Raw genomic sequence first — 25,396 nt, forward strand, 5'->3', positions numbered from 1 at the left:
CACCTACTCCAACAAGGCCACACCCCTTCATAGTGTCACTCCTTTGGAGGTGGGTCTTTTTTTCAAACCACCACCACAACTCTTCAGGTAAGACACATAGACAAGACATGTGGGAAGGTGGGGAGCACACACACACCGAATGCCTAGAAGAACATACCAGGGGGTTGGCCCACTATGCACAAGGGGTCAGTATGCAGACCAGAAGCCATGGTCTGCCTCATTATCTGCCCCCAGGACTAGGCACCTGCTCCCTTCTAGAAGGAGCCTGTGTCACTGAGGTGTGGACAAGCCTCAGAGCTGTGTCTATCACCAAGGACATGCACATTTTCATGTTAGCCAAAATTAAGAAAGGCCCAGGCTCTGGGGCCTTGTTGGAACATTTTAACAGATACTTAATAAAATCTATGTTTAGAGGCATTAAATAATTGAAGTGTCCTTCATCTGTACTTGCTGTTAAAACGGAGTTCTAAGTGCCAACACTGGAGGAACTGTTCATGAGGGCCTGTTTCATCCTCACAGCCCCCCACAGGGCCGTAGTTTCTGTTCTCTGCCCAGTGACCAGACTTGAGGGAGGGAAAAGATGCCAACTTGGGATCTCTGGTTGGGAAGCTCATGCTGTTCCCACCAAGCTGGTCCCTGCTACTCTTAATGCCAGCCCTACCAGTATCTCCCGGAGGCTGCAGGCAGGTGTAATACAGGGTGCAGGCTTGCTCTTTTAACTTCAGCATAGTGGCTGCATCTTAATCTAACGCTTTTTCAGCCAGCAACAGTGACTCCACAGCTACCAGCCTGCTTCTTTGGCAGCCGACAGGTTGCTGGTGATAATTCTGCTCCTGCAGGTACTGACTCTGTTGTCACCGCTAAAGGTAGCTTTACCCAAATCTCTATCATTCTATTTACACATAAGACTCAAGATTCAAAGGCTGGGATGACAACCTACTAACTCAGAGAGGCTGGTAGCAGCTAGCCACCCTTCTCTCCTTGCTGGCATCTCAGGAAGAGTCCATCCTTCTGCTCCACCTAAACAAAAAAGGGCATGCATTCCAAATCCCTGCCTACTACTATTTCCTGGGTCTCTGCTTCTTCCAGATGCCCTCTGATTACTTTCTGTCAACTAGTTGTTCATTCAACCTCCCAACCCAAGGTTAATCTTCTTTAATTAATGCAAATGCAAACTCTGGGTTCACGGTGGGATTGAATACCCCCAACACAGACTGGGGTAGAGACTAAGATAGAACTGACCTCATGCCTAGCACTGGGTGGAGGAGCAGAGCTGAGGAAGCTGTCTGTCGGCAGTTCTCCTAGGGAAGGGGGGCAGGATGACAGGAAGTTGGGAGGCTGGGCACCAATGAAAATGAGTAGACGGAGCCTGTCCAGGTGACCTTTGAACCAGCCCAAGAACCCAGCCTAGTGGCATAGCTAAGTACTCACACAAGGCCTGGGGTCCAGTTGGCTTCCAGGGAGAATATGTTCAGTTTATGAAATAATTAATGAGGAGAAGGTTGAGTGTTTTGATGAGTGAACAAAAACCTACAGGCAACTAAAGGATGCTGAGAGCAGGAGAAATAGTCTTCCCCGGGGACGAGCATGGCAATCAGTTGTCCAGCGTCAAAGGATTAACTCTGAAAACATATATACAAGGAGAATTCTACAGACCAAGCAGGTTATATTAGGAACACATACACACATATATATGCATTTCAATAACAATGAAAAAAGAGTTCATGAATTTAAAAGGTTTTGTAAGGAGGGAGATGCGGGAGGGTTGAAAAGAAGAAAGGGCAGGAGGGGTGTTGTAATTATATTATAATCTCAAAAATTTAAAAAGAAGTAAATGATTGAATAAAAGAACGAATAAATTAATTAGAACAGCAAAGAACAGTGGCATCAAGGCACACATAGACAGGGAAAGAAGAAGGTAGAATAAAACACAAGAAATAAGGGAGGGAAACAGGAAAAAGGAGAGGAAGATAGGTCGGGTAAGAACAACATACGGGCTTGCTCTGACAAGCTTGGGGGCCACTAGTCTTTCTCTGGGTGGCTCCGGGCTCCAGGAGTATCTCTGCCTGTGATTTTCGGGGTAGGGGGGCACTTGGGTTTTACAGTACACGATAGCAAGGGCTGGACCAATCACAGCCTGAGCCCCAACAGGGCGTCCAGCTCGTCATCATCCAAACAGAGTAGCAACAGGTGAACGCTGCCTCCCTCGTCCAGCACCATGGCCAATGTCATCATTTCTGTAGGCCCGGGGAAGGTTCCAGCAGAGCCACATGATATATCACGTGCGTCTTGCCTGCTGATGTCTGGCTTTGGTTCCACCGTCTCTCCTGAACATGAATCAAACCCGTTCTCTGGAACAATATTCACCAGAAACACTGGTCATTAGCATGAACAGATGGCTGTGTGATGGGGCCATCCTGTACCCAGCAGAGCTGTGGGGCTCAGGCCTACCAGGGTGGGAGAATCTATGTGCCCATGAGTGGCTCTCACACACCTTGTTCACCAGACTAGCTTTACTGAATGCAGAACTATGAAGCCCCAGCACGTTATGCCCGGGGGGGGGGGGGTGTCAGAAAGGAAACTGAAGCCAAGAGCGACCAAGAAACTTGTCCAAAGTCACAGGGATCAGAAGGGTAGAGCCAGAGTTCAAAGGCTCACCCTCGGGAGTCAGAGTGAAGGTTTATGCTCTAAGGTTGACTTCTCAGGCTTTAACACCTCCAGTTAGGATAGAAATGGCTCACTTCACCTGAGAGCCAACATGGCCCAACCAATGAGCAAATGAAGTCTTTTCATCATGAAGCTATTCATGAGCTACTGATGCCGCTACATAGGGAGGATGCTGAGGCCCTCTCAGCAGGATATTCTAATTTTTTGTTGTGTGGCTCTCTCCTCGGGGTTGGACACTTTTGCTAGTGTCTTAAAGTAGAACATCTGTGCTCATCCACAGGAGACATTCCATCGAAGATGAAGAACTGGGGGCTCATGAAGGTACAGAGTCCTCACGAAGCCTATCCCTTCTCTGAAGTTAGGTAGGCTGTGAATAATTCCCACAAGGAACTCCCACTAATTTAGCTGCCCAAGTCACTCCTGTATGCGACCCGGATGAACTCATTAGTTCACTGGGCTTGGCCAGAATCATTTGGTCTTCCAGCGCTCTCTCATCTGCTACAAACAGACATTTCTTTATGTCTTTCCAGGGAAAAAAAGCACAACACTTGTTCCTGTGTGACTGACACTTGCCCAGTGGGAGGGTTGGGTCATCAGGTCTAGGTGGTGTGGGCACAGGGAAGGCTAGTGGGGTAGAAATCCTTCGTTCCCTGGCTCTTCCCCATTCCCTTTCACCTACTTGCTCTTCTGAGCCCCTGGCTGCTCTTGCTCTGAGAAATTTGTAGATTCTTGTCACCTACAGCCACTTTGATACAGATACCTGTGGTACCAGTACTTAAATAATTATGACGGTTTTAACATTTTGCAAAAATTCTCTTCATGATGGAAATAAATCAAGTAAGTATTTAGGAGAGGCCAAGGTACCGCAGGCACCTCTGAGATCACAGCCGGAGGCTAATGTGTGGTCTGGCAGGTGAGTGCGCCTTTCTCCACCCTCCAGTGTTCTCCTCTTCCTCATCTGCATAAGCAAGAAGCAAACCCTCTCCTTGATGGGAGTGTTAAAAATTGAGGGTTGGCATTTCAGCCAAGGCTGGCGTTGTCTCAAACATTAATCAGTCTTCTATTATGAATGGCTCAGATGTGGAGAGAAGCTGGACGGATTTCAAAGACTCCGCTCTCTAACAAGCATGCACCAACAGTTTCCTGAAACTAAAAGGGTCTTACATGGCAGAGGAGGAAAAAATCATTAGAGGCTCTAATGACCCTAGCTTTGCTCTAAAGGCTGTTATCTCTGGAGCTGCGCTGGCATGCGTCTGGCGCGCCTGAGAAGCGAGTCCCTTCTTTTATTCATAAGCTCAGTTCTCATTAGCTTCCAATTTCAGATCCCCACGGACGCATGGTGGGATCCCCATTCTTTGAGGCATGCTGGCTGTCCGCAGCAAAATAGAACCTCCGTTTTGATTCCCATGCTATAAAATAAAGGTTTTAGTTCATGTTCTGTTCCCTAGCTGCCACACGCATGGCTTCTTCTTGGGGAGGAAGCAGCAGTTTCTGGGGGAAAAAAAAACCTCATTAATAATGATATTTTTGCTGATACTGGTGAAGATACAATTATTCAGAAGTCTCCAGGGACATTGAGCCTGCCTGGCTCAGGCTTGGAATCTGCTGCTGCTGTTGCTGTTGCTGTTGCTGCTGCTGGTGGTGGTGGTGGTGGTGGTGGTGGTGGTGGTGTCCAAAGTCCTAGCGCCTTCAGTTGATTAGAGAGTGCGGGTCAGTACAAGGGTATGGTATCCTGTATATTGAGGGTGAAGGGGGCCCGTACCATGATCAGATCTTCCTCACTGGACCACACAGACCACACAGCTTTGAAGATAGCTAGAACTATCTTCTCAGCCACATACACTGGGGTCCCGGGCATCCTTTGATGGCTTGTCATTGAGTCCTTTGCTGGGACCCCTGAGTCAGCATCTGTTTCATCTCAGTTCCTCGCAGCACTTACTACTCTCAGGAAAAAAGAGGCTGAGGCTGGGGAAAGCCAGAGGTCTCAACAACAGAATAGTCACACCCAAAGCGTGAGGCTTGAGATCCAGTATTTGGTTCCATTCTCAGCTCCAGACAACACTTACTGTTTTCTCTGTGCAAGCGATTGATCAGAGACTTAAAATGCATATGCTTTGGGCTGGTGATGACTCACAATTGGTAGAGCGTTTGCCTAGCACACACAAAGCCTTGAGCCTGTATCATATAAACTGGGCATGGTGCCACAACCCTGTGATCCCAGGATGTCGAGAAAGAAGGATCAGAAGTCCAAGGTCATTCTTTGAAACATAGTGAGTCTGAGACCAGCCTGGGATATGGAAGATCCTGCCTCATAAAAGGACACAAATCAAAGCCATGTTTTTAAAGAGAAATCTGAGACTTACAGAAGTTGACTCCCCTCCCCCCGCCGAACTACCTCCCCGTACCACACTCACATTTTGGGAAGAGACGTTGGCTGGCTGTCCTCTTACCTTCTGACTGACGTCACCAGTAACATGGTTCATGGCTGGGCCTGGCTCAGAAGGAGGGTCTGGCCAGGGCCCTCAGGGCTTTCTCCTGTCTTCCATGAGGAACCTTCAGGGTGTCTCCATTTGAGGTATCAGGCCAAGTGCACAATCTAAAAGTGTGTAACTGTCAACCTTCCACACTGTAGATCTGGAATCTTTGATCTTCAGATTTCTCTTTTCTTCTTACAAAACTTTTAGTAGTCTCCTGCCAATTGTAATACATATGGAATTATGGGTAAGGTCAGGCAGTTCAGAGTGGAACATTGTATTGTTGTGAAGAATTGTTCTCAGAACTGATGTTCAAAGTCTGTGTTGTTCCCAAACAGGCCCTTTTTCACATCAGTGCTGATCTTTTCTTCCTCAGGGACACATGTAAACATATACATGTTTGCACACACACACACACACACATACACACACACACACACACACATATATATATGATGTCTACACATACATATAGATGTATATGCACACATATTTTATGGACCAATGTTCACATTTAATTTTCAAGTGGATGCAATTTTCCCTGACCTTATTGGCTGAAACCTATCTAAACTTAATTCCCTGTGTGCATTAATTTTTCTTGTCCCTGATACAAAAGCACCTTAAGAAAGGAAGTGTTCATTTTGGCTCGCAGTTTGAAGATGCAGTTCATCATGGCATCAAGGAAGCAGCTGGTCACATCTAGTTAGGAAGCAGGGAGAGATGAATGCTTATGTTCAGGTAGCCTTCTTCTTTTTAGTCAGTCCAGGACCCAAGCTCATGAGATAATGTCTCGTTTACAGTGGGTCTTCCAAGCTCAGTTAATCCAGGTTATAAACTCCCTCAGAGACATGGTCCGAAGTTTGTCTTCCGGGGGATGTTAGTTTCTGTCAGTTTGACAGTCAGTACTAACCCCCTCACCACGTGGACAGGGCTTTACTTCCCACTATTTGTGCCCTTCAGAGCACTCACTTTCTCCAGGAATTGTCCCTTGCCTGTTATGTACATGGGTACCATTTTAACAGTTATCGATCGACAAGTCTGCCAACAGCCCTTGGATGCAGAGCCCTTCCGCAATGATGGAGGGAAGGAAACCAGGATGTGAGGCCCACTGCATGCTCACACACTCACTCAGCTCAAAGCACTCACATCTGCCTGGGGAGCTGCTGACAGATGTTCAGTCCGTGGGTCCTGGGTGATGAAGGCCCTCTGGGCACTGAGGACAGGTGTTGGGATTCAAGAAGAGGTGTCGATTCAGCCTGAAGTCCTTTTCTCGGAGCTCTGTATCTCACATATAGGTAGGGACAGTTAGTTACACTATACAATATGGAATGCATTCACTTAGGTCAAGCCTGTGGGCCCTGTGGCCGGAGCTCCACTCTCTGACACCAATGTCATGGGCCCTAGCTGAGGTCAGTCTTGCAGAGTCTGGCTACTTTTCTTCAGTTTGCTCCCAGACATTTGGGTTGGGGAAGGTAGAGCATCAGATGCCCACTGGGTTTTTTTCACTCAGGGAGAAGCTGCTGTGGTCCGTCTCTATCTTCCAGCACCGGGTATGCACTCATACGAGAATTCATTTGCCTCTTTGTAAGTTAGCAAGGCCAGCCCAGTTGCCTTAACTATTTTCCACATCAGAACTTTGACCAGGAGACTCGGTCCCTCTAAGCTTCAGTTTCCCCAGGTACAAAACAAAGACTTTGCAGAGCACTGAGAACAGACTTTAGACGCAGGGAGTTCATGATGCAGCACACATCCAGGTCAGTGTGTGCTAAGGAATCCAAGGAGAAGAACCTTGCATCATCCTGAGGAACCTGCAGACTTCTGTGCCTTTATTTCACAAACATGGAATTATTTATCACTTGGAAGAATCTACTCAGTACCTGTCAGGCCTGGGGCTCACCTAGATCAGTGGCCCCTTTGCACACAGCCCCTCAGTTCTGATTCTAACAACCACCTGATCTAGAACTCTTCCCCTCTAGCCGCCACTTCTTCCTACTGTTGCACCCCTTAATCCTCTTTACCTTGCCACACCTTTCTGAGTGCCTGTCACCCCCATTGAGGGTCCCCACATGCTCAATCCCCTCCCGTTCAAAAGGCAGACACAGCAGGAGATGTCCTTGTCCTCAGGACCGGCATGCCATTCACCCTGTCATGGAGCTGGTCACATCTCTTATCTCTCAAAAACCTGGAGTCTTCAGGGCTATGAGTAAGCTAGAGTCCCCTGTCCTAAGCCCCTCATATTTGGTAGATAACTTTTCCTAGGGTGAAAAGATTTTAATTTTTTGGTTTTATTTTTAAATTTAATTGGATAATTTCTGGTCAATATCCCAGCTGAACTATATATGCACAATATAGGAAACACTTCATATTTAAACATGCACTTCTATATCTTTATATTACTTGAAGTACTTAGCTAAAGAAGACTTTAGTTGGGTGAATCCCATCTTCCCATGAGATGAGAGGTGAAAGCTGGGCTCTGTTAATGCTCTTAGTCAAGGTCTTAGGCCTGGGGAGTTGGGGCTGGCTGTTTTCTTTGAGCACTTGGTGAGAACTTGTGCATTTAGAGCCTCCTGCTTCCACGCCAGTGGTCGGTGGTTACTCTTGTTTGTTTGGTGTCCCTGGGAAGACCCCTCTTCCCATGTGTGTGCCCTAGGAGATCTTCCTTAGGTTCTTGACCCCCGTGGCTTCTATTCACAGTACCATGTTTCTCTGTGGGCTCTCCACTCCCACCATTGCCCTCTCTGACCATCCTGGTCATGGTGAGGTTCCACTGCCTAGGAACTACATCTCCCTGGGTTTCATTCAGCCATGTAAATACCTTATAGAGCCAGTAATTTTGAGTTTAGCTCTCACACCCTCTCCTGTCTCAGGACTACATGCCCTATCACCCCACCTATCCCTTCCTTCGAACGTCACCTGGATGCCCTAACATATCTCCCCTGTTTTTCTAGTCAGACAGCCTCACACAGACTGTGGAGTAGTTCTGGCTTCTTGTCACAATGTCTCTACATCTAGATGCACTTAACCCTACCCGAGCTGCTTATGTTACCCACCTCTCATTGCTGCCTCCAAGCTTTAAGCTCTGTCTTCCCTCACACTGGCTATAGTAACATCATCCCAACTGATTTCGCCTCCTTAGATTTTGTTGGGGGATCCACTTTGCATACCACAGTTAGGATGACTTTTCAGTCCACAATAGGGTCACTATTGGGCTGCAAGATATTCATGTGACTCCCCCAATCTAGGCTATGACCTAGATAGGGCCTCTTGAAGCTCAGGCCCCACCATCTTCTACTCTCCTCTTTGTTCTCTCTGTCTGTGTCACTTGACCCTGGGTGTCTCAGTTACTAAGGCATTTGTAACTCTGCAGAGGTCTTCCGGCCCCTTTCTGCTTCTGCTCCAATGAAATTCCTGTTTTCACTGTCTTTCCTTGGACTCTCCTAGCTAGGACTACTCAACTTTGACCACTCTTGTTTGGGAGGCCTTTCTGGGCACTGATGCCTAAGCAGACTTTCTCAGATTGCTCTGGACTCTGCTGTGTCTGCATCTTCTTTCATCAGCAGGAACCTGTAGCGAACACCACAAAGATATTTATTTATTATTTATTTATTCATTGAGGGGTGCTGAGAAGAACAGACTCACGGGATCAATGGATCTGGGAACTGGCCACACACTGCTTCAGTCCACTTTTACAACCCAAGAGAGAGCCTGCATGATTGCTCTCTGTTCTTTTAAAAGATCACATGTGCAGACAAGAAGCCACACCTTAAGACCAGTGTCCCGAAGCTATTGGCAGAATGAATTCCCACCACAGATCCCATCACTTTACTGATTTTCATCCTCCTGCAATGTGAGTACCTGTGACAAGGTCTGATTCAGTGTTGTGTCTGGCTTAGGGCTGGGCATGGTTAATGCCAGTGCAGCTGGCTGAAGGAGGACTTTCCCAGTTAGGGGAGTGGGACTTGCCAGGAAGACCCTCATGAAAGCGAAACGGGAGGCACTTGCTGTTCTTTTCTTCAGGCAACCTGAGCTCTGTGGTTGATTCAGGCCCTTTCTGTGGATGCATTTTACTTTTAATTTGCACGTGTGGGTGCCGGTGCGTAAGCCTGCACGTGCATTTAAAGACCAGGAGGTGACATTGTGTGTTCTTATTCATCCTGCCTGATAACTGCTGCATGGCGCTCGCCATGCCCACCCACCTCTCGATTGTCCTTGACGGTGTGGCAAGGGTGAACACGGTAGTCTAGAGCTCCTTTTCCAGTGAGGAAGAATATTCTACCCAGCTAGGGGGCGGATGTGGCTCCTTTGAGGATGGGGTCACATGCTTACTAGGGGCCAGGCAATCTCTGCGCGAGGAAAAGCTGCGCACAGAGGCAGGGCAGGAAGCCCCCGTGTCCACTACTACTTTCAGGGATTGATGGGGGTTACAGAAATGTCACCAGTATTTGTTCCCACGGGAGTCTGAGGGTCACCGGAAACTTCAAGTCATATGATAAAACTAGAACCTGACCAGAGAGCCTCAGGTCTGCTCATTTCCTGAAACAGCATCAATTTCCAAGGGTGCGTCCCTAGTATGTTTTCTCTCTGTGATGTTCGTATCATGTCTGTGTAATTGTTTTGATTAGTCACAATGAAGTATTCGTTCAGGTCTCTTACAGTTTCCAAATTTAGGTCACCAGTGAGGTGACACAACTTAGTTTTTCTCCTGACAGTTTTTTTTCATGTTTATAGAAGTTTATTGTCAAAAGGGGAGAAAGAAATGATACTAACAATGATACTCAGGATTTTTGTTACAAGTATATTGCCCAGGTACAAATCTCCTTAATAGAATAAACCTGTCAGAGGTTAATACAGATGATTTTACAGTACATAAAACTCCATAAAACTCTGTGGGAGGAGGGGGAGGAAAATGGGAGGCTGGGGGGAGGCGGAAACTTTTTTCTTTTTTTTTTCTTTTCTCAATAAAAAAAAATTAAAAATAAAAAAAAAATGCCCCAAACTACAATTCGTTGGTATATTGCCATGGTACCCCACACAGAAATGAACTTTAAAATGAACTGAGATTATCTGACTTCATGTAGATGAAAGAGTCGGAAACATTCATGTGTGATAGGTAAATGTATGTGTAGTTAAAATTATATTGTTTTAAATTACAAGCTCCTGACAGTTTTTAGACTTGTGGCTTTTCCATCCTGTAGGAGCTTTCCTGGGTCAAGACGTCAGCCAGAAAAAAAAAAAAAAAAAAAAAAAGACGTCAGCCAGGGCTTTTTAAGGGACTGGAAGGATGGTTTGATACCAGAAGTGTTGGAACATAAGCAAGCCATTGGATGATTCGTCAGACTGGGGGAGACTAGCTATGATAATCCCAACAAAAGCTGAAGGGGTATTTTACGGCTTTCAAGAAGAGTTTCTATCCTAAAGAGGAAGGGTTATTTATAACATTATAACAAGTTTCTAGCAAATGCCTCAGCCAACAGGAAGTAGAAACAAAGTGAAGTCAAAGTAGCCACAATGAAACACTATGAGGCTTTGCTCCAGCTAAGGCAGGAAGGGACGACCCCTGCGGGGAGGAGACTGCTTGCTGTGTAGGTCAGGATTTCAAAGCAACCTGGCCAGAAGAGAGAAAAGGCCCTGAGATGAGAAGAGAAGCAACTCCCTCCTCTGCCAGCTACAGTAGCTTTGCAAAAGTGTAAGAAACCCTTTCAAATGCATTGAAAGTGTATTTTCACAGCAGCAAGTTAAAAACTCACCAGGAAAGATGGGCAGGGACTGGAGAGAAGGCTTGGTGGCTAACAGTGCCTACTCTTCTTCCAGAAAATGCAAGTTCAGCGTGTAGCACCCACTCGGCGGCTCACAACCACCTGTGACTCTAGCTATGGGGCATCCCACACTTTCTTCTGATCTCTCAGGGCATCTGCACTCACATACACCTGCCTACACACAAACACACATATGCACATACAAGTAAAAGACTAATACAAAACAATTCTTTAAAGTAAAAAGGGCGGGTGACTTGTAAAAGCACTGCAGAAAGAATGGAGAGGCTTTGGTGGCCCCGTTGGAGGCCGCTGCTGCTCACCTTGAGTGGCAAGGAGGCCCCTCCAGGTTCACTCTGTCTCCTCACTCCAGTCAGCTTCCCTAGCACCACTATTTTAGGATTTCCCCAACTCCCCCTCACCGTTCTGCCAAATGTGTAACATGTAGAAATCGAATGGGCTTGGCTTAGTCCCCAAAGCACAAGGAAGGACCTAGTGCCATCCCCAGAGCCACATAAAAGGGCCAGGCTAATTGGCAATGTACTGTCAGTGTCAACACTAGGGAGGAAGGGACAAGAGGAACCCTGAGTCTCTCATGCCAACCAACTTTGGCTTAATTGGTAGGCGCCAGGCCAGTGAGAGACCCTGTGTCAAGGGCGGTGATAGTGATCCTTAGGATGACACTGAGACTGTCGTCTGGCTTCTACAACCTTCCTTTCCTCTCTACAACACACACACACACACACATACACGTTGCACCCTTCTACACCCCCCCCCCCCCATGTTTTTAAAAAAGAAACTGAATGGACAAATTTTGATCAAGTGTGGTTGATGCCTATGGATGAGAAATAGGCTGTTCGTGTTTCTTCTCCATTGCCTTCATTCTGCTCATAAAGTTCTGAGTGACCCGATTGTCAGTATTTTTTGGACACACTAGTCTATAATTAAAATTAAATGTCTTTAGAGTCCAAAGAACATTTTCAAATATATTTGGAAGTTCTTTAAAATATGTTTGGAAGTTCTTATGAGACTGTGTCAAACTGGAGACTAGAAGCAGCCCTGCAAATGTCTCCATCAGACGTAGATTGTTAAGCAGCCAAGAGCCTTCAGACTTAATGCTGAGACAATGGTTTCCTTCCACTCACTCCTCCCTGCAGCACAGGCAACAAAAAAGGGTCTCAGAGTATGGATACAGCATGGTCTTCATTGCATATAATGTGTCTTTTTGTGAGGAGCAGTGTGCCCCAGTATGCAACCCTTGTCTCAGCGGCACCCCCTGCAGGAAACCTTTGCTTCGTATCAATAGTTTTCATATCCAACTATGATTTCTCTTCTAATTTCATGCTCTGTTCCTTGGTACCTTCACGGGCCTGTCAATGGTTTTACCAGCTCTTATTCTGTTTGGCAGTATTTACTGGACACACTGTGGCTGAGCAGTGTGGGGGAGGGAGCTATGGGAAAGTCCAAGGGACTCACAAGAAGGAGAAGGAATCTCAGGCTATTGGAAACTGTGTTGTTAGAAATGAGGCTGGGGTCTCGAGAAAATGACCACAGAACCTAAATTATTTCAGCAAAGGCAGAAAGTTTTATTTCTGCAAAAGCATGCATGGCTGATCCAAATCAAGCAAGCAAGCACACCCAGTGTTTTTTCATTCCTAAGGCATATGGGTCGGTCCCATGCTTCACTCTGAGTGGTCAGTGCTCAGCCTCCTGTTACTATATGATTGGCCAATTTAAAGCAACACATCTGATGAGCAGATGCAGTTTTGAGCGCCGAATGCAACCTTGAGCACATATTTTGATTTCAAGAAATGCTGACCCTGGAGGAATTTGAATTTCTGCCAAGCAGTTTCTTTACTTTTTTTCCTTTTCTTTAGTTTCCTTTTATTTAACTCTTTGAAGAGACAGTACATTTTATTTTTGTTTCCCACAGTGTCACCTTCAGGCTGGCAGTAGAGGTGTCCAATAAGGTGCAGACCAGGCATGCCAGCACTTGGGAGGATGCGCCTGCCTCCCAAGGCCTGGACAGCAGCGGTGACAGCCAGAGCCTGCCAGCACTGTCTCCCACTCTAGTATTTCTTGCTTGTTTGTTTGGGACTTTTGTTTGTTTCCATTTTCTGAGACAGGGTTTCTCTGTACCCTTGGCTGTCCTAGGATTATCTCTGTAGACCAGGCTGGTCTCAAACTCACAGAGATCCGCCTGCCTCTGTCTCTTGAGTGCTGGAATTAAAGGCGTGCACCACCTCTGCTTGGCTCCTACTCAAGTACTTCTAACACTTGTTTTATAGATGAAAGAATGTATCTCTTAACCAAAACAATTTCTTTGTGTGATGTCAGTGAAGGCAATGTGTGGAAAAATTGCAGCCATCAGTGTCTTTCTGAGAGGAGCTAGTGGTCCTCAAGTTCTTTTAGAAGAAAGAGAGAAGGGTAGAGGGGTAGGGAAGGACCTGGAAGTGCCTGACCCTCAGGCCTCTTTGCTTATTTTCTACATCCATCCTGAGAGCCCACTGGGATGGGACCATGCAGGTCTTCATCCCCCCTGTTCAGAGTAGCTAACACCCAGGCTGAAGCTCACACAGGATAATGAGAATAAATTGAATGGTGTGACTTTTACATAACTTTCCATACTCTGATGACTCTTCTGGAAAACCACCTTGATTTTTTCCAACAGTTTCTGTGTTTGGAGAAGAGGAATTGGAGGCTGGAAAAGGCAGAAGCTTGAAGTAGGGATGTCATTCTAGATGGATGTGTGGCGTGACATAAATCAGGACGGCCAAGCTGGGCTCTGAGGTCCACTCTGTGAGGCTGGTGGATGGGGGTTGGGTGGATGTGGGATGGATGCAGAAGGACACTTCTGGGCAGGTGCCTTGGTCCTCTCAGGTCCTTAAGTTCCCACTACTACTGTCAGCTGCCATGGTGAAGCCTGGGCCTGACACCTCCTATAGCTCCCAGCAGCGCCCTCACAGGCTGCATCTCCCTCTTTGGAGGACGGACTGGGATCATATGGCCAACCCTTAAATGACCAGATCCAGGGAAGGCAGAGGTAGAACTTACGTCATCAGAAAACACCACTCGAGGTTATAACCTGTTCTTATCTGCTAGGGCCTTCTCCATCACCTTGTCCAACCCATTGGACAAACTTGTTGCAATCAAGTGCTATACAAAGAAAACAAATAGAAGAATAACAGTGTGTGAAGAAACAGTAATGGAATTCCGGTGAGCAAATTACTTGATAATAGCTTACATTATCCCCACAGTGAACAAACTTAAATATGCCCAAATTTATGTATATTCATTTCAAACAAATGTTAATTAAACAAGCTATAGTCTAATTTTCAGGTTTGAAGCTGTAGAGTGAGGCAGCCTTGGTCTCTAGAAAAAATAAAACAAAAGCCACAATCTTTGTATTACTTACTTTGTGTGTTTCTGAGAGAATGTGCCTCTCTTCCGATATGCCTCCTCAATAGCGGAAACAAGCCTCTCTCCCACCGAGTACCACTATTTAAAGCCTTCTTTGCTAATGTGTGTGCTGCACACGGTCATATATACGTAAGCCAAAGGGTCGCCCTCAAGTGTGAGTGCTCACTTTCAACCTTGTCTCTTGCATACTCTAGGCTAGCAGGCCCACAATCTTCCAGGAAGGGACCTGTTTCTCATCTGCCCATTCTGGCACTGGGATCACAAATGCCCACTACTGCATCCAGTCTTTCATGGTTCCTGGGCATCTTAACTCAGGTCCTGCTACTCATGTAACATTTTCCTTACTGAGCCATCTACTCACCCCCCTCTTTTTGGAGACAATGTTTCAGACACCCAGACTGGCCTTAAACTTATTATATAATCGAAACTGCCCTTGAATCCTGGCTCTTGCCTTTACTTTTCAAGTACTGGCATTATAGGCATGTACCACCACAGCCTGCTGGTTGACTATCTTCTTTCTTATTTTGGTCACAGTTCCAACAGAAGTAAGGAAATGTGGCCATGGTCTGGGCTAGAGGCAACCCTTTGACCGTTCTCTGTGTGGTGTAGGAGGAGGTAATTATCTTCCCAGAGTTTTACTGTGGACAAGTAACAACTCTGTTGCATTAAGGACCCCAGCTCACGAGGAGGACACTGAATTTCCTGAGTGCCAAAGGATCACCGGGCCAACTCAAGGCTTCATGGACAACACACAGAGGAATGAATGCGGGATTATAGTTAAACATCCAGAGACAAAAAAGTCAAGATGCGCCGTGGGAATTCAGAATGCAGCCTGCCAGCTCTCTGCCTCTGCTATTTGTATTTAACACATGCTCTCAGTCAGAGCCCTCTTCCTCATCCAGCCTTAGCTGGGAATAAGACCTGTCTCCCACACGAATGCCTCTAAAAGTGGGGTGCTCCTGGAATCCTTAGCTTCCCCAGCTGAGGGTATAAAGACTAGATTATAGCAAGATGGGGCATGGGAGAAATGGCACTTTCTGATTTCACTGGGAGGACCTAAGTGGGTACCATATGAGTGGGCTGGAGACAAGGCACTGCAGAAGCCGGCTTCCCATTTTAACTGTAGATCCATTTAGACTATTCACACTCTGGCTTATCCGGCTGGGCATCTGTGCAGGTTGCTCCCTTTCTGAGCCTCAACTCTCTTATCTCTGGAAGGAAATCATCATCTGGCCTGTTTGTTGTAGGGTCAAACAAAGGACACGACAGGGCTCCACGCTCAGGACTTAGTGTAGGCATCACACCTCAGAGAATCTGCTCAGAGAGTCTTAAACATATCAGTGTTCGTTGTCCAGGCCCTTCCAATGCCCAAACTTTTCATCTAAGCACTGGTTGGTCCACTGAGCACATGAATTTAAGGTCACTTACTTCCCATGTGTCTAGCCTGGGAGCAGCTTGTCTAGGCAACACAGATGCCCCCCATGTCCTTGATTTTGTTCAATAGTGGCCTCTTTCATGGTGTTTTGGCCCTTAAAATTGTCCGTTCCAGCTGTAATCTGTGAAAACAAGGCCTCCTAAACTTGAGTGATGGGTGTGTTAAACAGTAATGGCAAAGAGACTTGGAAGCTGTTTCTACCCAGTGTTCTGGGCAAAACTTGGGCAGCTGCCCAGATTCAGGCTTCAGTCAAAGAAAGTGCAGTGTCTGAGCAGTGAGAGGGGGTACCCCCATCCCAGTTCCCCTGAAACTCCCTAGGGAACCATGCTCTCAGGCTGATATGGTGCTGCTACTCAGCCTGGGACCTGAGCAGATGCTCTCAAGCCCTCTGTAGCCCTGGGTCCTTCTCATTGGCCATGGGAATGACATGGAGGGATCATGAAGGGGTCCAAAATGGGGGATCCTATGGACCCCTATCTCTATCCAGTTCCCACAAAATAAACTGAGAGGCAGAACAAAGACAGAGACTGCAGTTTTGAGTCACTTGTATATGAAGTGACAGTAGACAGCACAAAGGGGCTGCAGCAGAGGGACCAGCACCACAAATGCTCACCTTCTACCTACTATATAGTGCTCACCCCTAAAGAAAAAGGCTCAAGGTCTCCAGTCCATGCATGTGATCTTGGATGAAGACTCCAATGCTATTGATATCAAACCCTAGGAAGCCAATCAAAACTATATTCCTGAGATACAGTAAAGGAGGCTAGGTCCCCGTGACACAGCACAAGAAATAGAGTCGCTGTAACTTAATGTCAGAAGACAAGGTCCTTTGACAATGTCAGGTGGGTTGTGCCAATGGAAGTCTCATGAGGAGGAATAAGAAAGGGTGAGAGGGGACCACACAAATTTCCCTTCCAGAGTGTCTTCTTACCAAGCAACCCACCCCTACAAGTCAGGCCAGAGTGCCCTCTCAGCCCTGAGACTTGAGATAGGTGTGTTTTCCTCTTGCTAGGCCCTCTGTGTCAGCATCTCTTCACCCACCCACATTCCCAGGTGCCCCCATTCCATTTGTTCAGATGCGGGAGATATCCATCTCTTCTGATAGCTCCCCCAGGACAATGGCAATACTTTCCATCACCACAGAGTAGCATCCTTTGCTGGTCCATGTTTCCTACAAAGCACAGCCCTTGGTGAGTTGTCATGAGATAGGGTCAGATGAGAGGGGCTGCTTTTGAGATCATTCCAAAATTGAGTGTTGATGACTGAGACCTTAGGCTATGAGGCTTACACCTAGGAGTTGGACACATATTCTAAGTCAACCTGTTGGAGACTCTCATCTCTAGTTTAGCCATGACATTTGGCATGTGAGTTGTTAAACAGAAAGCTTTGAAAACTCTGCTCTGCAAAGCCTTAAGTTGTTGCTAAAGAAGTCAAGCAGGACCCCAGAAGGAATAGTGTCAAATGCATTGATGCTTCTTGTTTCTTAATGGAAAAATATTGCACCGTGACCCCTAAAGGTCAGCACAAGAGGAGTGAGGAGCAGCTGCAGAGCTGTGCTTGTTTCTAGAAGTTTCTGAAATCATTCTGTGGTAAGAACATAGGACTCTCCTGGGGGCCATCCTCTGGTCCATTTTGGAAGGAAGATGCCCAGAAGCATCTTGTCTATCTCCATGAGGCTGCCCCCAGGGAGGTGTCCATCCTCCAGTTTGGTACCAAGGCCCAGCAGAGTGAGTCATCTAGAACCCAGAAAGTGGTCCAAATGACTTTCTCTCCATGGTGCTTCCTAATAAGTGAAGATCATAAACTAATAGCCCATCATCTTAAAGTTCAAATATCACAAAAATAGTTATTTCTGAAATAGAAGTCAAAGAACACTATTAAAAGGATCGTGTCTATTCTTTGATATGCCTGCCTACACATGTATTATTATAACATGTGCCTAGCTCACATATGTAAGAATGAGGATGAGTTATATTTTATACAACACAAACCAAGAATGAGGATGAGTTACATTTTATACAAGTTTTTGAGACAGGATCTCATAGTCTAGGCTGGCATCAAAGCCATAATCTTCCTGCTTCATCCTCACTGGTGCTGGGTTTATAGACATGTGGCATCATGCCTGATTCGCAATTTCATCCCTTAATCCTTTCTGCATGTCTCTCTGTGTCTTCTATAGATTAACACAGGAGACAGTCACATGGAAACTGTCACAAGTTGTACAAATCTGATTTGTCTGGTATGAGCTCTTTGTATAATATAACACCTTCACGTAAAATGTTTAGGTTATCATGTATCTTAGTTGAGGTTTGTATTGCTGTAAAGAGACATGATAGCCATGGTGACACTTCTAAAGAAAACATTTAACTGGGATGGCTTACCTACAGTTCAGAGGTTCAGAGCATGGTGGTATGCAGGCAGGAGTGGTGCTGGGACTGAGACTGCTATATCTTGCAGGCAATAGGAAGTTGACTGAGAGTCAGACTGAGGAAAGCCTGAGCAAAGAGACCACAAAGCCTGCTCCCACAGTGACATACTTCCTTCAACGGGACCATACTCACTTCAACAAAGCCACACCTCCTTATAGTGCCACTCCCGGTGAGATTATGGGGTCTGTTACATTCAAACTACCACATCATGTTCATGGATGTGAACTATTTTGGGGTGGGAGCAAGAATTTACACACCAAATCTTCTACTGATGATATGTAAATTGCTCAAAGTGTTTTCCTACCCATCCAGGGGTATGGGAGCAGTTGTATCCCACACTTTTTGATGGACTTGTGATTGTGTTTGGTTTGATAAGCTTTAGGAAGAAAGTCTGTCACACTGAAGGACTTTTGTCAGCTACAAATTGCTATTTACTTTCTAATAACACTCAATGAACATGACTCTTGTTCACAACCTGGGTTGGGCTTCACGCATTTATTTTTTTAGCTCTTACCAATGTGACAGGGATGGTGATGGCTGGTGTTCTATTTTGTTCTTCTTTGCTTATTAGTGAGACTAAGCATCTCTTCATCCGTGTATTGTTTATCTGCTAGGCTTTTCCTGGGAATCTCGTGCCCCTATCCCCCTTCAAAATCTCTTTGTTGACTTAAGATTTTTGTTTATTGTAAAATCTCTTTATATGTATTTGCAATGATTAAAACAGAACAGTAGATATTTGCAAATCAACACAAGCCACAGAGTTGAACGAAGAAATCAATTAGTAAGGCTGATAATATGATCTCTCTTATGTAATCCTCATGCAAATGTGGGCTCTTCTGGAAATAATGGCCAAGGCAACTCAGATCCTTAAGCACAGTGAGAAAACCCAGGACGACTAGACTAAGGGGAAATTGTTAGGGCCAAGACAACTGGGAGGGTCACGGAGGTACATGAGTGGGAAAAGTATTACTGAGTTGCCAGTTTCCCGAAATCCTACACCAAAGCGAAGTACCTGTAGGTGTGTGTGGTAGTAGTTGCGGTTTTGTTTGTTTGTTTGGTTTTTTGTTAACTAGTCTGCAAATTCTAAACCTCACATGGAAATGGGAAGGCCCCAAACAGCCAAGGCCACACTGAAGAGAAAACCGTAAGCTTGCTTGATTTCCCTGTGTAATGGTGTGTGCTTTCAGCATCATTTACCAAAGGCTGTTCTTGGAAGAAAGGACCTACAAGCCCGTGGATGTGGGGTGCTTGATTGATGGCAGGGTCAGCATGGTCAGATCTCGCAAAGTAAATGATGAGGAGGATTGGCTATGCATGTGGGGAGAAAATGGACTCTCTTCCTTTCAACTCCATCGTGAAAAGTGATTCCAGGGAGAGGCAGGTTGCCTCTTAAACGAACGCAAAGAGACAAGGGGAGGCCGCAAATCCATGGATGGAGTAATCTCCTCAAAGCACTCCATTCTAACTCTGCCATGCTCTCTGGTAAAAGAAGAGAAAGCAAAAGGTGCTTATTTTTAAAGTTCACACACGCGTGCTGGGGAGAGAGCTCAGTTAGTGAAACGCTTGCCTTGTGAGCAAGAGAACCTCAGTTTGACCCCCAGGACCCACAGAAAAATTCTGGGAATAGTGAGTCAAAATCCCACGGTTGGGGAGGTGAAGACAAGCAGATCCTTGAGGCTTACTGGCCAGCCTAGCTTAATTGGTGAGCATAGGTCAACAATGAAAGACCCTGCCTCAAAGGAGGTGAACGACATTCCTGAGGATCTATGATCCAAGATATCCAATATATCCAAGATCTCTGGCCTCCACCAAGTATGTACATACATACCGACACCCACATGTACACATATAATACACCCATATGCACATGCGTGAATACAAACACACATAGAGACATTAAAAAGCTTAAATTAAAAAATTTGGGGTGGGGTACAGGTGGTGGTGGCACACGCCTTTAATCCCAGCACTTGGGAAGCAGAGGCAGAGGCAGGCAGATTTCTTTGAATCTGAGACCAGCCTGAACTACATACAGAGTAAGTTCTAGGACATTCACACAGAGAAACCCCGTCTCAAAAACCACACACACACGCAAACACACACACACACACACACACACACACACACGGGACTAAAGAGAGGGTTCAGTGGTTAGGAGCACTTACTGCTCTTGCAGAGGACCCAGCTTCATTTCCCAACCACTCACATGGTGCCTTACAACTTCATGTAATTCTAGTTCCAGGAGAGCCAATATATGTCCTCTTATAACCTTTGGGAGTACCAGGCACATACATATATGTAGTAAAACATTCATACACACAAACTAAAATAATTTTTTTTTTGGTTTTTCAAGAAAAGGTTTCTCTGTAGCTTTGAGCCTTTCCTGGAACTAGCTCTTGTAGACCAGACTGTCCTTGAACTCACAGAGATATGCTTGCCTCTGCCTCCTGAGTTCTAAGGCGTGCACCACCACCACCCAGCTTGAAATAAATAAATCTTTAAAAATAAAGTCATTACAAACTCAATTAACTCAAATATCTATTATTAAATGTATCATGCCTAGTCTCGGAGACCTTTTCCTACAGATGCATCATTAATATTTCTACTTAATGATGGATGCCTTTAGTTTCTGACTTTTTGAGATATGGTCTCATGTAGCCTAGGGTAGCTTTGAATTCACTAGGTAGCCAAGAATAACTTTGAACCACTAATCCTCCGGCTTCCACCTCACAAATATTGGGATTACAGAGTGTACCATCACTCCTGCCTGCATGGATGACACCAAGTAAAAAAACTGGGGAGGGGGAGTGTCAGTCTTTCTTTGGAAATCTGGTCATGAGAGCCAGAGAATCAGGAAAATAGATGGAGCTAGAAAAAAAATCATCCCGAGTGAAGTAACCCAGGCCCCAAAAGACATATTTGGATTATATTCACTTATATGTATGTTAGCTGCTAAATTTTCAATAACTACAGAGGTTAGGTATAGATGAAGGAACTGGGGGTGGGGGTGGTAAATTGAAACTCCCTAAGAAGGGAAATAGAATAGATAGTTATGGATGGATGGGAGGAAACTAGAATGGGAGGGTCAAATGGGGAGGAGGAGGGAGGATGGGCTAGGGAAGGAATACTGGGAAGGACAGCTAAAACTAAAGGCCGTTGGAGGGGTGGTATGGAAACACAACACAGCTTCTAAAAAATATACATAGATGAAGGTTATCTAAATGGAGTCACCAAATAACCGGGGAGATGGAACACCAACTGGACATCTTTTGCCACCAAACGAAGCCTCCAATCCTAGGAATGGGTAGCATCTCATCAAATTGTTAGCCAAAGGGGACCCACGGGAACCTCCAAACAATCCAGACTGTTGTCAAGGCTGTTGGTTGCTCTCCACAGACTGATGGTTAGGACCTGTGGCTGAAGACAAGTCAGTGAACCTGGAGCAGTTGAGCTGGTGAGCCTTCACCCTACTGACTAGTGTTCATGACACTGGAAGGTACTCACTCTGCATAGTACCAGAGTAGAAAGGTAACACCAACCCAGCCACAAACCTTTCGAGCTACAATTGCTAACCGAAATGCAAGAGGTCCCAGTGGTAATAGTGGGTCATAGCTTGTGGAACTAACCAATCAATATCTGATTGGAGTTACGTCCCACTTCATGAGATGGAACCCATCCCAGACGCTGCTCAGGTGGCCAAGGACCTGAGAGACTAGCTAGGCCAGGACCTCGGGGAAAACGGAAATGATTCCTAAGGACATTCTGCTGTACTCATAGATCAGTATCTTGCTCAGCCTTCATCAGAGAAGCTCCCTTTGGCAGCACATGGGAACTAACAGAGACCCTGTGCAAGGTGCAGAGAGTGAAAGACCTTGGAAACACCACCACTAATGGGACATCTCCATCAATGCCCTCCCCTCACAGAAGAGGAGGAGGAAAGACTGTGAGAGCCAGAGGAGACGGAGAACACCAACGAAACAAGGCCTTCTAACCACAGCGGGCCTGATGTACACACAAACTCACAGAGGCTGTGGCAGCAGGCACAGGGCCTGCACAAGTCTGGCTCTGTGGGGTCCCTGTGCTGGCAATGACGGTACATACAAGTCCACACCTCTAATCCAGAAGCTATCTCCAGTTGATAAGCACTCACAAATGAGAAGTTACTTTTCTACAATGGAGTCTCACTGGGCACACAAACCACACTTAAGGGTAGGCCCTATGCCCAACAGAAGATGACTAACATAAATGAACTCAAATTGTATTTTTAGAAGGTTTTCTGGGGGGTTCATAATGCTTCATCTAGGCATTTTTTCTTGCTCTACATGTCTTCTGCTTATATATTAAGATTTCAGGTTTTGTGGTTTTAGGGGATTTCTGTGTATGCCGATGTGAATGTCTCTATATTTATATGTGTTACTTGTACCTTTTCTTTGACTTTTTGTTTTTTCTGTTCATTTGTTTGTTTTGTCCTATTCAGGTTTGTCTTTTATTTTATCTGATTTCCCCCCCTCTCCTCTTCTTCCTTTGCCTCCTTCTTTATATGCCTGTTTAGTTTCTGAGTGAGAGAGAGCAAGAAAGAATATAGATTTGGAGGATAGGGTTGTTGGGAGGATCTGAAAAGAATTGGGGTAAGTGGCACCACAACCAAAATATACGGTATTAAAACTATTTTCAATAAAAAAGAAAAAAAAACCTTAAGGTCAGTTTTCACTTTATAGGTCAAGATAAACTCAGGTTGGTGATCTTTTTGCCTCAGCCTCCCGCATGTTCCTGTTACAGCATTATAGCTTATAGCCAATTCCTGGATCAAAGGGCTTGTCTCTGAGACTCCAGAGTCGCCTTTCCTCCTGTCTGCCCATTCTAGAGTGAGGATAGAGGTCGAGAATCCATCAATCAGCAGAACGTGTGGCTCTGCCCCATGGCTGAAGCAAATACAAGCCTAAGGGCTGGTGCACTGATTCTAGAGTCCTGATACAGCAAGAAAGCCTTCTGGGATGCTGCCATGCTGCGTTGATGCAGAGGGAGTTTCTGGACCTCAAAGGAGGACCAGAACGAGTACATATGTCTGCCGTTGAAGACACTGGGGCTCACCGTAGGCTTCACAGGGAAATACTCCAGCTGAAAGGCACAGTATGAATAACGAAGGACAAAGGACAAGCGAAAGCTGAGTTAGACATAGTTGAGTGCAGGGTAAGTAGAATGGAAGACAAGAACACCAAAGGGCCCCAGCTGAGGCACAGGAGAGCAACAGGGAGGTTCATCAAAATATCTGAGAGAGGGGAGCCCGTCTAAAATAGTTAATTTGTTAATTTTCAGGGAGCAAGTGGGAGACTTGGTTTGCTTTGAAGAGGCAATGTTTAAGAGTAACTTTATACTTGAAAAATATTTACAAATGTTTAAAAATTGCTACAAAATATGATGCCACAGAAAGGGTCTAAATAAAATCATGAGGTTAAAATAAAATAGTAGTAAGAATAAAATAGGCACATTGCAAGAGAAATGCTAAAATCAAGATTTTTTTTTCTTGATTTTCATTGAGCTCTACATTTCTCTCTGTTCCCCTCCCTGTCTCTCCCCTCCCCTCCAGCCCTCTCCAAGGTCCCCATGCTCCCAAGTTACTCAGAAGATCTTGTTTTTTTCTACTTCCCATGTAGATTAGATCCATGTATGTCTCTCTTAGAGTCTTCATTGTTGTCCAGGTTCTCTGGGATTGTGATTTGTAGGCTGGTTTTCTTTGCTTTATGTAAAACCACTTATGAGTGAGTACATATGACAATTGTCTTTTTGGGTCTGGGTTACCTCACTCAAGATGATGTTTTCTAGCTCCATCCATTTTCCTGCAAATTTCAAGATGTTTTTTTTTCTGCTGTGTAGTACTCCATTGTGTAAGTGTACCACATTTTTTTTTTATCCATTCTTCTGTTGAAGGACATTTAGGTTGTTTCCAGGTTCTGGCTATGACAAACAATGCTGCTATGAACATAGTTGAGCACATGTCCTTGTGACACGGTTGAGCATTCTTTGGATATATACCCCAAAGTGGTATTGCTGGGTCTTGAGTATGGTTGTTTCCTAATTTTCTGAGAAATTGCCACACTGACATCCAAAGGGGTTATATCAGCTTGCATTCCCACCAGCAATGCAGGAGTGTTCCCTTAACCCCACAAGCTCTCCAGCATAAGTTGTCATCAGTGTATTTTTTAAAATTGATTTTTATTGAACTCTACATTTTTCTCTGCTCCCCTCCCCTCCCCCATTCAACCTTCCCCCAAGGTCCCCATGTTCCCAATTTACTCAGGAGATCTTGTCTTTTTCTACTTCCCATGTAGATTAGATCTATGTAAGTCATCAGTGTTTTTGATCTTGGCCATTCTTGCAGGTGTGAGATGGAATCTCAGAGTTGTTTTGATTTGCATCTCTCTGATGACTAAAGATATTGAGCATTTCCTTAAGTGCTATTTGTGGCTATTGTGAAAGGTGATGTTTCTCTGATTTCTTTCTCAGTCCATTTATCATCTGTGTACAGAAGAGCTACTGACTTTTTTTTTAGTTAATCCTGTATCCTGCTACATTACTGAAAGTGCTTATGACTTATAGAAGTTCCTTGGTAGAATTTTTGGGGTTGCTTCTGTAAACTATCATATCATCAGCAAATAGTGAGAGTTTGACTTCTACTTTTCTGATTTGTATCCCCTTGATATCCTTTTGGTGTCTTATTGCTGTAGCTAGGACCTCAAGAACTATATTGAATAGATATGGAGATAGTGGACAACCTTGTCTTGTTCCTGATTTCAGTGGGATTGCTGTGAGTTTCTCTCCATTTAGTTTGATGTTGGCTGTTGGCTTGCTGTATATTGCCTTTATTATGTTTAGGTATGTTCCTTGTATCCCTGCTCTTGCCAAGACCTTTATCATGAAGGGATGTTGTATTTTGTCGAAAGCTTTTACAGCATCTAATGAGATGATCATGTGGTTTTTATTTTTCAATTTGTTTATATGGTGGATTATGTTGACAGATTTTCATATGTTGAACCATCCCTGCATCTCTGGGCTGAAGCTGACTTGATCATGGTGGATGATGGTTCTGATGTGTTCTTGGATTCGATTTGCCAGTATTTTATTTAGTATTTTTGCATCAATGTTCATGAGTGAGATTGGTCTGTAATTCTCTTTCTTAAAATCAATAAATATTACATGCATAAAAGAAATATGACAACAATG

Source organism: Microtus oregoni, unplaced genomic scaffold (genome assembly GCF_018167655.1).
Source record: "Microtus oregoni isolate MIOR12 unplaced genomic scaffold, Mior012 000016F_ref0000370, whole genome shotgun sequence".
Taxonomy (NCBI): domain Eukaryota; kingdom Metazoa; phylum Chordata; class Mammalia; order Rodentia; family Cricetidae; genus Microtus; species Microtus oregoni.